A 12,119-nucleotide genomic window follows, 5' to 3' on the forward strand; every position below is an offset into this window, starting at 1 on the left:
ACAGTTCTGTGCCTTTTTTCATTATCATTGTGGCTGGGAATTGAAACAACACCTGGAAATCACCAAAGAACATGGCTAGGTAATATCTGAGTCTATTTGCAAAGCCAGTGTTTCATGTACATTATAATATTTAATTCCCATTTTCCCCATTTCTATGGGGAGGCAGCTTCACCATCCTTTTTATAAAGTACTTCCCTAGTCCGTGTTTGATGAAGACTGGAGGTCAGACACAGGGACAGGTGAACTGTCCCCTCCAGTCTCTTCTACCTTCCATGGCACGAGTTTTTGTGGGTAACTTCACATTCACTATTGCTTCTTGCTCACACCGCCTTTGGCTCCTTCCTCCCCCAGCTCTCAGTTTTGCAGACTTGGTGGCCACTGCTCAGGACTCAGGAGCAACACAGAGGCACTTTGTGTGTCCAACCCCCACTCTCAAAAATAGGAAGAAGAGAAGCTTTCAGCCCACATCCTGCATTTGAGCAAAGTTCCCACCAGTGGTTCAACCCAAGCAGAGGTTTATGCAACATCTTTCAGTTCACACCTAACCTAGCAACCACCAAATCTGGATTCCCAAAAGGTCACTTGTTCATTCATCAATAAAAGATGAGATGTCAATGATGAGCCCAATGTGTACAGGGGCCAGCTAGGAGCACATAGATGGGTAATTCGTGTATTTATTCTTAGCTGTGTTCATTTATCAATCACTTACTGGACTCTTAATTTTAAAAAATATTTTAAAATTTTTATTTGAAAGGTACATCTTACAGCGAGAAGGAAAGGCAGAGAGAGTCTTCTATCTGTTGGTTCACTCCCCAAATGGCTGCAATAGCTGGAGCTGAGTCAATCCACAGCCAAGAGACAGGAGCTTTTTCCAGATCTCGAAAGCAGGTGTAGGACCCAAGGACTTGAGTATCCTCTGTCACCTCCCCATACCATAAGCAGGGTGTTATGTCAGAAGTGGAGAAGCCAGGACACGAACCAGTGCCTGTATGGGAGGACTATGCTTGCAGGCAGGGGATTAGCTTGCTATGCCATAGCATCAGTCCCTGAGCTCCTGTTTTTGTCTGAAGCCTAAGTCCTGAAAATATAGTAATGATAAATTCAAGTAAAATTGAGGTTCACTAAAAATCATTAGTCCACTGAAATGCTAATATGGAATCCTTGTCATTTAAGACGCTAAAATGTTGGTTAATGTTTCCCAGATAACTGGTGCCATTTGGACAGTAAATGACTCAACAAAAACATGTGTTCCCTTGAATCATTCATGCAAAGTGCCTGCTCCCACTTACTGCTGTTTCTCTTGGGTTGTGTAACTGAGGTGATCAACAGCCAATCAGTATCTGGTGCTATTGTTAACCATTGAAATTGCAACGGTCACTTTGTGGTGATGGTTTTGGTTTCTGTTTTCTTTCATTTCTTTCTGTGCATTCAAACTTCTTGGACTCTGTTTTGGAGCATCTGTTCTAGCATGTTTGTTTCTAGGTGAACATCTTTACTCCAGTGAAAAAAATTTCTTTATCCTCACATGGAGTGTGCCCTAACTGGCTTTCTAGGTTGACAATGGGGAGCAGAAACAGTTTTATCTCATGTTCTCAAATACTGATTAGTTTATTGGTTTATTTGAAAAGCAGAATCTCTTTCTCTTTCTCTTTTTTTTTCTCTCTCTCTCTCTTCTCCCCCCCAACAGAGGGGTCCCTGATCTACTGGGTCATTACTCCTATGTCTACAACAGCCAGATATGGGCTAGGCTAAAGCCAGGAGCCAGAAACTCCATCCTGCTCTCCCACATGGATGACAGGTGCCCGAGTACTTGGGTCATCCTCTGCTGCTTTCCTGGGTACATGAGCAGGGAGCTGGGTTGGAAGCAGATCAGTGGGGACTGGCCTCTTGGATGGCTTGCAAATAACAGCGTAAATTGACTGTACCACAACATAAACCCCTTCAAGTCCATTGTCAAACACTCTGGAACAGTCTACACTCACACTGCCTGGAAGGATGCACAGAGACTTGAAGCTCATGTTTGCTTGTCATTTCTCATTCACAAAGAGCTCTCACCCCAATGGGTGCTCTGGATCCTCTGGAAGTCTGTGCTCTTCACTGGCCTCTCTGGGGGATGCCCAGGCCCAAAGTTCTCAGCAGGGAGGAAGCATGCCTCTTTGCACCTGCTGTGTGGACACTGGGTGACTTTAATCTTCCTTGCAGTGGCCTGCCTTGGAGATGAGCCTCTCTTAGCAAGTCTCTCTCATGCCCCATGCTGAAATAGGTGAAAACAGGGCTCTGCATCAACCTTGGGGCACGCTAACCATAGCCCCTTCCTCTTAGGTACGCCAAGTCTAGGCCTGAACCAGGCCCCAGAAGAAAACAAGGTAAGAAGGCCAAGCCTCAGGAATGCAAGCCTGAGGGGCAAAGAAGAAACACTCACTTTGCCATATATGGAACGGAGCATTTCTTCCTCTTTTCTTCCTCGTCCTCCTTTTGAATTTGCTCCTTTGATCTTCCCCAACATTCTATGCCTAATTCTTCTTTCGTGGCCCGTACCCGCCTCCAACTTAAGCAAGACCAAGACAGCATCCCTCTTTCTCTTCACAGCCTCCAGCTCTTCTGAGACAAGCCCTGGACCAGGAAGAGAGGACATGGGAAGATAGTAGGGCGGCGACGCCTACAAACCACCGCCAGAGGGCGCCACGGCTCACCCCATCCTACCATGTGGTCCCTGGGTGTCTTCCTCCGTCATTGGATGGCTCAGAAGTCCCGCAGGCTCCAGCCTTGGCCTTGCTTCTGGGCGGGTCTTCGCACTAATAAAAGTCCCATCTCCCCTGTACGTCCTTTGCACAGAACCAGGTTCTGGGTGTCCTCCAGCAAATCCCTAAAGCATACTACTAAAATCATCTCGGGTTAGTAAACACCGCTTCTCCCACCTGTGAGGAGACGGGCTTTCGGAAATTCGTACCTCCCTGGAGTTTGGAAATAGGCGAGGCCCTTTAAAGCCTGTTCAGTCACTCTTACTCCCCATTCTGCCTCCCTGGTTTCACCCTGGGACTTCTTCACCTGGGGCTGGCTGCAGAGGCTTTTTCTGTTTCTTCTTCCTGCTGATGCTCCACTTCCCATCCAGCTCCCTGCTTGTGGCCTGGGAAAGCAGTAGAGGACAGCCCAAAGCCTTGGGACCCTGCACCTGCATGGGAGACTTAGAAGAAGCTCCTGGCTTCATATTGGCTCAGTTCCAGCCATTGCTGGGGATTGAAACAGTGGATGGAAGCGCTTTCTGTCTCTCCTCTGTGTATATCTACCTTTACAATAAAAGATAAATAAATCTGTAAAAAAAAAATTGGAAAAATTACATTTATCTGGATAAAGGATTCCTGCATGTAATTCAGACAGAATTCCTAAATATCTAGCTTGGAAAAAAGTCCAATCTGAAGGGGAAAGGCTGAGATCTCTGACAAGAAGAAAGACTATCAGCCCCTCTTGGCAAGGCCCGTTAATATAAAAGATAGAAAATGCTGAAAGATACATTATACATTAGGGAAAATAAGAGCCATCCCCTTGCTAACTTCCACGGTTACAGGAAGATACACAAAACACTGTTCCAAAAGGAGAATAGAAATACTCAATGCTTTTTATGCAAACTCATATTACAAAGTTAGCAGTGATTGGGAACCTTGAGAAACAAGTGACATATCAACAACAGAGGTAGCCTTTCCAAGGGGCACACAGGTTCTATACTGCTCTGAAGGCCTGAAAGGATTCTTTGCAATAATTGGTGAGTTGATATGGAGGGGAGGGGAAAGGTATTTGTGTGTTTACAGAGAGATTAGAAATGATATATACCAGAGTGTTTGAAGTTCTCTCTGTTTTCACTTTCTGCAATGTACACTTACCATATCTTTTTTAAGTTTTTGGAAAAAAGGAACAATTTATTTATACGTTTGTCTTCCCCAATAGAAGCATAAGTGATCACAAGTCTGCAATCAAATCATAGCTGGTTCATACCTGGTTTATTGTGTATGTCATGCTTATGTCATGGCAAACAAAGAGTAAATATTCCATCAATCATGCCTTTCTGCGTTAAACTTTAGTGGTGAATTTCCTGTGTTGAATATTTATAGCTTTGTTCATTGACCAAACAAAATGATCAGTTCAAAAGTTCTCTAGCTGTCCCAGCTGTAGGCAACTGCCTAGGTTACCTTGTATCTAGGCCCGTGTTACACTATGGAGAGAAAAGCCGTCAGTATCTGGCAGGCACTCTGGGCCTGGTTAAGGTCAAATTTGTGTCAACCATACCGGTGTACCATTATGCCTGCGTAATTACTTGTTTGTTTTTGGAGATAATGTGGTAAAGTTGGGGAATGCCAAGCTGGGACACACCACCTTTGCCTCCAGGCTGGGGAGGAGGCAGATTGCCCAGGGAAGAGTCCAGGGACATATTGGAGTGGGAGAGGCTGAAGATAGGGTAAAAATTACTTTGGGGGGCTTCCACGGACTGGGTTATTGCACTCAAAGGTAGGAGACGGAGCTGAGACAAAATGGTCTAGAGAGGAGAACTGGAGTGTCTTGGGTGGGATCAAGACACCCACCCAAGTAGGAGACCTGAGCTAGGCTAAATAGTATCACCTGCCACCCACTGGTGCATTTAAAAGCTGGTACTGGGGAGTACGTCTTGCTGGGCTAGGCTGTAGTACCCAACTACAAGTGTCAAGGCAGAGGGTAGACCACATCAGGCCGGGCCATAGCACCCACCAGAACACGAGAGAAACAGATGTGGGGGCAGATTCTGTGAGGACATGTGGATTTGTTTCTGTGGGACTGCAGCACCTACTGGTTTATGCAGAGCTGGAGCTGGTTACAGGCTGAGCTGATCTGGACCACTGAACTGACATGACAGGAACTGGTTGACACCCAGTTAAAAGATGTGATAAAGATGCCATGAGACTGATTTAGTACAAATGCCAGTTTCAAGTTTTATTAATCAAGAGATACTAACTGAGCTTCTCAGAGACAGCAAAAATGAACCGGCACTTTTGGACAATCGAATTTGTGTCAACTCTATGAGAGCTAAGACTGGGAGGAGGCCAGGTGGAGCAGGTTGTAGCTCCTGCCAACACACGCAAAGGTTGAGAATGAGGGCAGATCGTGACAAACAGGGCTGTGGAAAGAGTAAGAACTGGAGCTGGCAGCAAGCCAGGCCAGGCAGGGCTGCGGCACCCATCAGCACTTGTATGGGGCGCGTATGGGAACAGGCTAGACTGGGCCAGGTTTCAGCACCTGCTGGCCACATATTTTAGCCAGAACAGATTATGGGCTGTGCCCAGCTTTGCTAGGTTGCAGCACCTACCTGCGAGAGCTAAGACAGGGGGTGGGCCATGCCAGGCTGAGTTGAAGCACCCACCAACACACACGAGACCCAGGGCTGGGAATAGGCCTGGTAGGGGAACTCTGGGGGCTCCCCTAATGGGCTTCAGTTTCCACTGGTGAGTGGCAGAAGTGAGGCCATCAGCTGATCAGACTGGGCAAGGCTGAAGCACCCACTGGCACTCATAAGAATGGGTGTGGGACAGATCAGGCATGGCACCCACTGGATCACAGAAGAGACAGGTCTGGGGTTAGGTCAGGCTGGGCTAGGCTTTAGTTCCAATCAATGAGAGCTGGAATGGGTGCAGGCCAGTCAGGCTAGGCCACAGTGCCCACCAATGAGTGCTAGGACTGTCAGCCGACCGTATCAGTCATGATAGCACCCATCAAAATTGATTACTGGGAACAGGCCTGGCAGGGAAACTTGGGGAACTCCTCTACTAGGCCAAAGCTCCCACTGGCGAGCACAAGAGCCAGGGCTGGGAGCAGGCCAGAGCAGGCTGGACCACAGCACTTGTTGGCACACATGTAAGCCTGGTCTGGAGCGAGGGTCAGTCCACAACACATACTAGCACGAGTATTAGGTAGGTCAGGGCTCAGGCCAGGCTGAGTTGGACCACAATACCAACCAGTTCACGTGAGGGCTGGGGGTAGACAAGACTGTGCTAGGTTGCTGCACCCATCAGCAAACTCTGAGACTAGGAGTAGGCCAGCCTGAGCCAGGCTACAGCACCTTATTGTGAATATGGAGACTCAGGGCAGACCATCTCAGACCTAGGGTTGGGAGCAGACATGGTAAACAGACTTTGGGGACTGCCTTTCTGAGCTGCTGCTTCCACTGCTGTGAGAGCTAGGACTAGGGGCAGATTGGTCTAAGGGCAGGCCAGGCTCCACTAGGCTGTTGCACCCACTAGTGCACACAAGAGCCAGAATAGGAGTGGGCCAGCTGAACTAGGCAATAACATCAGCTGGTCGACATAAGTACTGGGTCTAAATCATGTCAGGCTGGACCATGGTGCTCCCTGGTGGGTGCAAGATCCAGTACTGGGAACATGCCTGGCAGAGTAACTGTGGGCACTTCCCTGCTAGGCTATACCTACTGCCAGTGAGCATGAGAGTCAGGACTGGGTGCAGGCGAGGCTGGACAGGGAGGCACCTGTTAGCATGTGTCAGGGCTGGGCCTTTGGGTGCATCAGGCTAAACTAAGTTGCAGCACTCATGCGTGTGCATGGAAACCAGATGGGATGCAGATCGGGCCAGAGTAGTCCACAGCAGGAACTGCTATATGCAAAGACTAGGAATGCGGGTAGAAGTTTTGGAAGTCACCCCGACTAGGCCATGGTCTTTGATAGTGTATGTGAAGACTGGGCCTATGGCAAGCTGGTTGGGCTAGGCTGTAGCACCCATTAGTTCATGTGATATATGGGGTTGTGGCAGCTGCGTCCACTGGTATGTGTGTTGCCTGCTGCAGGTGACAGACCAAACCTGGCTCTGCACTGACTGGTACGCACAGAAGTTAAGTCCAAGGTCATTCCAGATGAGGTTTCTTGGGGGACACCCCAACTAGGCTGCAGGGGGAAAAAAATCAAAGGATATGTGGTCTGACATTGGAGTGCATGTTTCAGGACTGAACCTCCTCAGTTGCTGATGCCTGTGCAGAGGACAGCATGTCCAGATGCACACAGGGGACATAACAGCCAGCTCATCTAGGCCAGCAAGGGTTGCTGACTGCCTTGTTAGAGGATGGAAAGCAGAACAAGCTACACAGCTCTCCTGGCCAAGCTTTCCAGCATGTTCCTGGGTCTGCAGATGCACCAAGGTCCCAACTCTGGAGCAATGAAACCAACAACTTCTCAGAATTATCTAAACCACTCAAAGAACACCCTTGGATTACTCTTCCCTGCATTCAAGTCTCTAAGGAGTCATCAAATCACCATCCCCTATCCCTAGGTGCTAATGTAGTTTGACAGCAAGGAATAGCCCCCTCCCTATCCGCTTCTGTCTACACAGGAGAAAGCAAAATGAAACATTTGTGCCACCCACCTTTCTCCTCAACCTCCCCCTGCCTAATCAAAGACCCACATAAGTGTGCGACCCTCTCAACTATGTAAACAGATTAAAAAGAAAAAGGAAAAGGAAAAAAAGTAACAGAGACAAAAAAAATTTTTTTAGTTACAAATTTAGTGGATTCCGAGTGCTGCCTGCAGTTGCCTTGGAGGCCCTTATAAAACCATGAGTGTTCACCACCCCTGCTACAAACTTTGCTATATTTATATATTTCCTCCTTAAATAAAGGGGCAATTGAAGGCACCATGTATAAATCCTTAGCAATTCATTACAAAGTGTAAGTTGCCCATAAATGTTTGCTAGGCCTGTTGAATGCAGAATGATTGAAATCCATACTTCTTCTCTTGGCTCTACGGCCTCCACCTCCATACTTTCTTCCCTTTTCCAATGAATCTTTGAGTTTAGGACATATTGATGTCACTTGTGGCTGGAAAACAGCATGAGCCTAGTATGGAATGTTTCCAAAATAGGTCTAAAATCAGAAGGACAAGGGAGCAGGAGAAGACCTTGTCAGGAGAGAAGCCACAACTTGACCCAGGAAAGGCACCTGTTCAAGAAGAATGTATGAAGAGTGGGTGTTATGCCATGGGTTAAGCTGCTATTCAGGACTCCCACTTAGTTTACTTCTGATTCAGCTTCCTGCAAATGTACATGCCAGACAGCAAATGATGTTTGAAGAACTTGGCTCCCTGATACACATGTGGGAGATCTGGATGGTGGAGTTTCTGGCTCCCAACTTCAACCTAGCACAGACCTGACAGTTGTAGGCACTTGCAGAATAAAACAGTAGATGGAAGATCAGTTCTCTTTCTCTCCCCCACTCTCTGCTTTACTCAGTCAACCTCCCTCCCCCAGATTTCAAATAAATAAATCCTTCGGGAAAAAGAGTTTTCAAAAACCTATCAAGACCTTCTTAACAAAAGTAAAAATCTAGGTTTTTTTTCTGTTAGTCTTGGAGATAAAGTTCATCATTTTCTAGAGTTACAATGAAAGAAGTAAAAAACTCCACCTCTCTATGCATTAGGAATATTAAATGTACTATAGGAAGATGTAATATTCCTGACTGTCTTTAGTGGCTGTCAGTGAGCCTGGCTCTCTAATTCCAACTCCAGATCAATCCCTGCCGAGGGACACCAACAAGTGTGTGACTCATCACACTGGGTGCCCCTTGGTGCAGCAGTGCAACTCCTGGGCTCACCCTGGATAGTTGGACAGGGAGTGCTCTGCTTGAGGTGGAACAGCCTCAGGTCAAACTAACGAAGAACAACACACTAATAAGGTTCTAGCTAGAGGTGGGACATTGCACCTGTAAGCAAACACTTCCAGGCTCCAGCTTTTCTCCTTTCAAAAATGAGGGAATTAAAATGGTTCTTGATTTCTAGATACTTTGCTGTTGCTAACTCCTCGGGACTGTTGCTTCCGGTGAAGACAGACAGAAGCCCAAAGGACCAAGCATAAGGATATTGAGATGGGCCAGCTCAGACTGATGCTGGCATGGAAGCCTGGAGCCACCTCTTCCTGCAAGGCTACCTTCTCTACAGACTGGTGCCAAAGTTCCTGAACTGCAATCAGAACAGTGGCATATCAGGCTAACCTTCTGCCTGTGGTGCTGGCATCCTGTATGGATAACAATCCTAGTCTGGCTGTTCCACTTCTGATCCAGCTCCTTGCTAATGGCTGGGAAAGCAGCGGAAGATGGCTCAAAACAAACCCGCCAATGCTCCATCTAACCCTTTTCCTAAATAAATGAGCAAACAAAAAGTGCTTTGTTAAATTTCATTAATTTGCAAGGAGGATTAATACAGGTGCATGCATAAAAACCTTTGTAACAACCCTTAGTGCACTTTGCAATCTATACTGTGTATTTTTCCTTACTAAAGGAGCAAGGATGAAACCAGGGCTTTCCATGCGCTTTGTTTGGCACTGTCTCAGGAGGCTGTGCCAGGTAATTTTTGCACTGATCCAAGTTTCACAGGCTTCAGGAGTCCTTGTAGATGGCTGTTGTTGCACAGTAACAAAATACTATAGATTGGGTAGATGAAATCAGTCAACTTCTCATCACTTCAACAAATTACCTGATGCAAAGACTGTTTATGAAGGAAAGAGAAGCCAATTTGTCAGTTCAGGATCTGATGAAAGCCTTGTGGCATCTGGTGGAACTTACTCAGAGGAAGGATCACATGATAGGCCAAGGGAGGAAGGGACTGTGTGGGTCCTCACTCGGGTTTTTGTAACAACGCTGCAGTGAGAACTATATTCTACAGCCAAGCCTTAATGACCTGAAGACTTCCCATGGCGTCCCACCTCCTGAAGGTTCTACTGCCTCCCAGGAAGCACCAACCCTGCAGCCAGATCTTTAACACCTGCACCTCGGAGAACATTCAACATTCAAATTATAGCTGTGGCTTACCCAACAACTCCTCCTCACCATCCCAGAGGCTGAGAAGTTTAAAATCCAGTTGCAGCAGCTTAAAAGTCTGCTAAGGGCCCTCTTCCTGGTTTATGGAAGTTTGTCTTCATCTTTTTATTTTTTAGAAAGATTTATTTTATTTTTATTGGAAAGTCAAATATACAAAGAGGAGGAGGAGAGAGAGAGGAAGATCTTCCATCCAATGATTTACTTCCTATGTAGCCACAACGGCCAGAGTTGAGCCAATCTGAAGTCAGGAGCCTGGAGACTCTTCTGGGTCTCCCACATGGGTGCAGGGTCCCAAAGCTTTGGACTGTCCTCTGCTGCTTTCCCAGGCCACAAGCAGAGAGCTGGATGGGAAACAGGGCCACTGGGATTAGAATTGGTGCCCATATGGGATCCTGGGATATAAGGAGAAGACTTTAGCTGCTACGCTACCTCACCAGGCCTTGAAGTCTGTCTTTTTACTGCATACTTACCTCTGTCTTTGAGGACACTAGTTCCATTCAAGAGGTCTACACTATCATGACCTAATTGTCTTCCTAAATCCTTTTCTCCAAATTGCATCACACTGAAGAATCATCACATGATTTTAAGTTAATAAACATTCAGCGCATGGCAGCAAAAATGAACTCTTGACTAGCCAAGCTCCATGCCAACTACTAACAAAACTGAGCCCAAGTTCTTCTCTAGTCCACAAATGAATTGAAATCATTGATTTGTTGAAAATAAACACATAAGTTGATTTGGATTACATCTTTTTAAAAAAGATTTATTTATTATTTTTATTACAAAGTCAGATATACAGAGAGGAGGAGATGTAGAGAGGAAGATCATCCGTCTGATGATTCACTCCCCAAGTGAGTGCAACGGCCAGTGCTGTGCCAATCTGAAGCCAGGAGCCAGGAACTTCCTCCAGGTCACCCACATGGCTGCAGGGTCTCAGGACTTTGGGCTCAGTCTTCAACTCAGTCTCAGTCTTTGACTGCTTTCCCAGGCCATAAGCAGTGAGCTGGATGAGAAGCGGAGCTGCCAGGATTAGAACCGGTGCCCTTATAGGATCCTGGCACATTCAAGGCAAGGACTTTAGCTGTTAGGCCACCGTACTGGGGCCCTTACACCTGTTTTTGAAAGAGAGAGCATTCTCACCTGCTTGCTGGCTTCCTCCCTAAGTGCCTAAAATAGCTGGTTCAGCATCAAGAGCGACGTGGCTCAGCTCCCTGCTAATGGCTCAGGAAAGCAGCAGAGGATGGCTCAAGCCCTTGAGCCCCTACAGCCATGTGGGTGACTTCAATGAAGTTCCAGGCTCTTGATTTTGAACCAACCCCACTCTAGTTGCCATTTGGGAAGTCAATCAGGATGGACAATCTCTCTGATACTCTGACAAAGAAAAATGATTCATAAATATTAGCAATCACACTCATGTGAAAGGATGCCAATTGAAACAATGAGGTAACTTTTTCGCCTGCCGTGAGCGAGGCACAACTTCTTTGGAAGATAGTTTTGTACTTTTCTGCCGTGGTTTGAATGTGGTCTGTCCCCACAAAGGTTCTTGTAGCAGAAGTGTGGTCTCTAGTGTGGCCATCCTGAGATAGTGCAACCCTTAAGAGATGGGAGCGGGGGAGGGTGAGTAAGATATTCTGCTCTAGGAGAATGGGTTGTTGCAAGGGAACCTGGAACACTCCTGAATTGTTTACTCACGTGCTGCTCACTATTCTTGCACCTGTTCCTTCACTGTGGTGCTATCTAACATGAGGTCCTTGCAAAGTAGATGCCAGCACATTCTCATGGATCTCTGAACTGTCAGCTAAATCAAACTCTTTCTTTTTGTTGTTAAATATAATACCTAGCCTCAGGCATTTTTTTGGTAGCAACAGAAAACCAAGAAAGTAAAAATTTTTTAAAAATCAAATGCTTTTTTTGAAAGATTTATTTATTTGAAAACTGGAGTTACAGAGAGAAAAGGAAAGGGAAGAAAAGACAGGGGGGAGAGAGAGATAGAAAGACAGACAGGGAATAGAGAGAGGAGAGCTACTGCTCTTATATCTGCTGGTTTACTCCCCAAATGGTCACAGGAGGCAGGCTTGGATGAAGCTGCAACCAGGAGCCAGGAACTCATCCTGGTCTCCCACATAAACGACAGGAACCCAACCACTCTGGCCATCTTTTGCTGCTTTCCCATGCACATTAGTCACTCAGTAGCCAGGACACAAATTGTCACTTTCATGTGGGATCCTGGGCTGCAAGTTGTGGCTCAACTGACTGTTGAGCACTAAACAATATCAGCACCTAA

This window comes from Ochotona princeps, chromosome 2, assembly GCF_030435755.1.
Source record: "Ochotona princeps isolate mOchPri1 chromosome 2, mOchPri1.hap1, whole genome shotgun sequence".
Lineage (NCBI taxonomy): Eukaryota > Metazoa > Chordata > Mammalia > Lagomorpha > Ochotonidae > Ochotona > Ochotona princeps.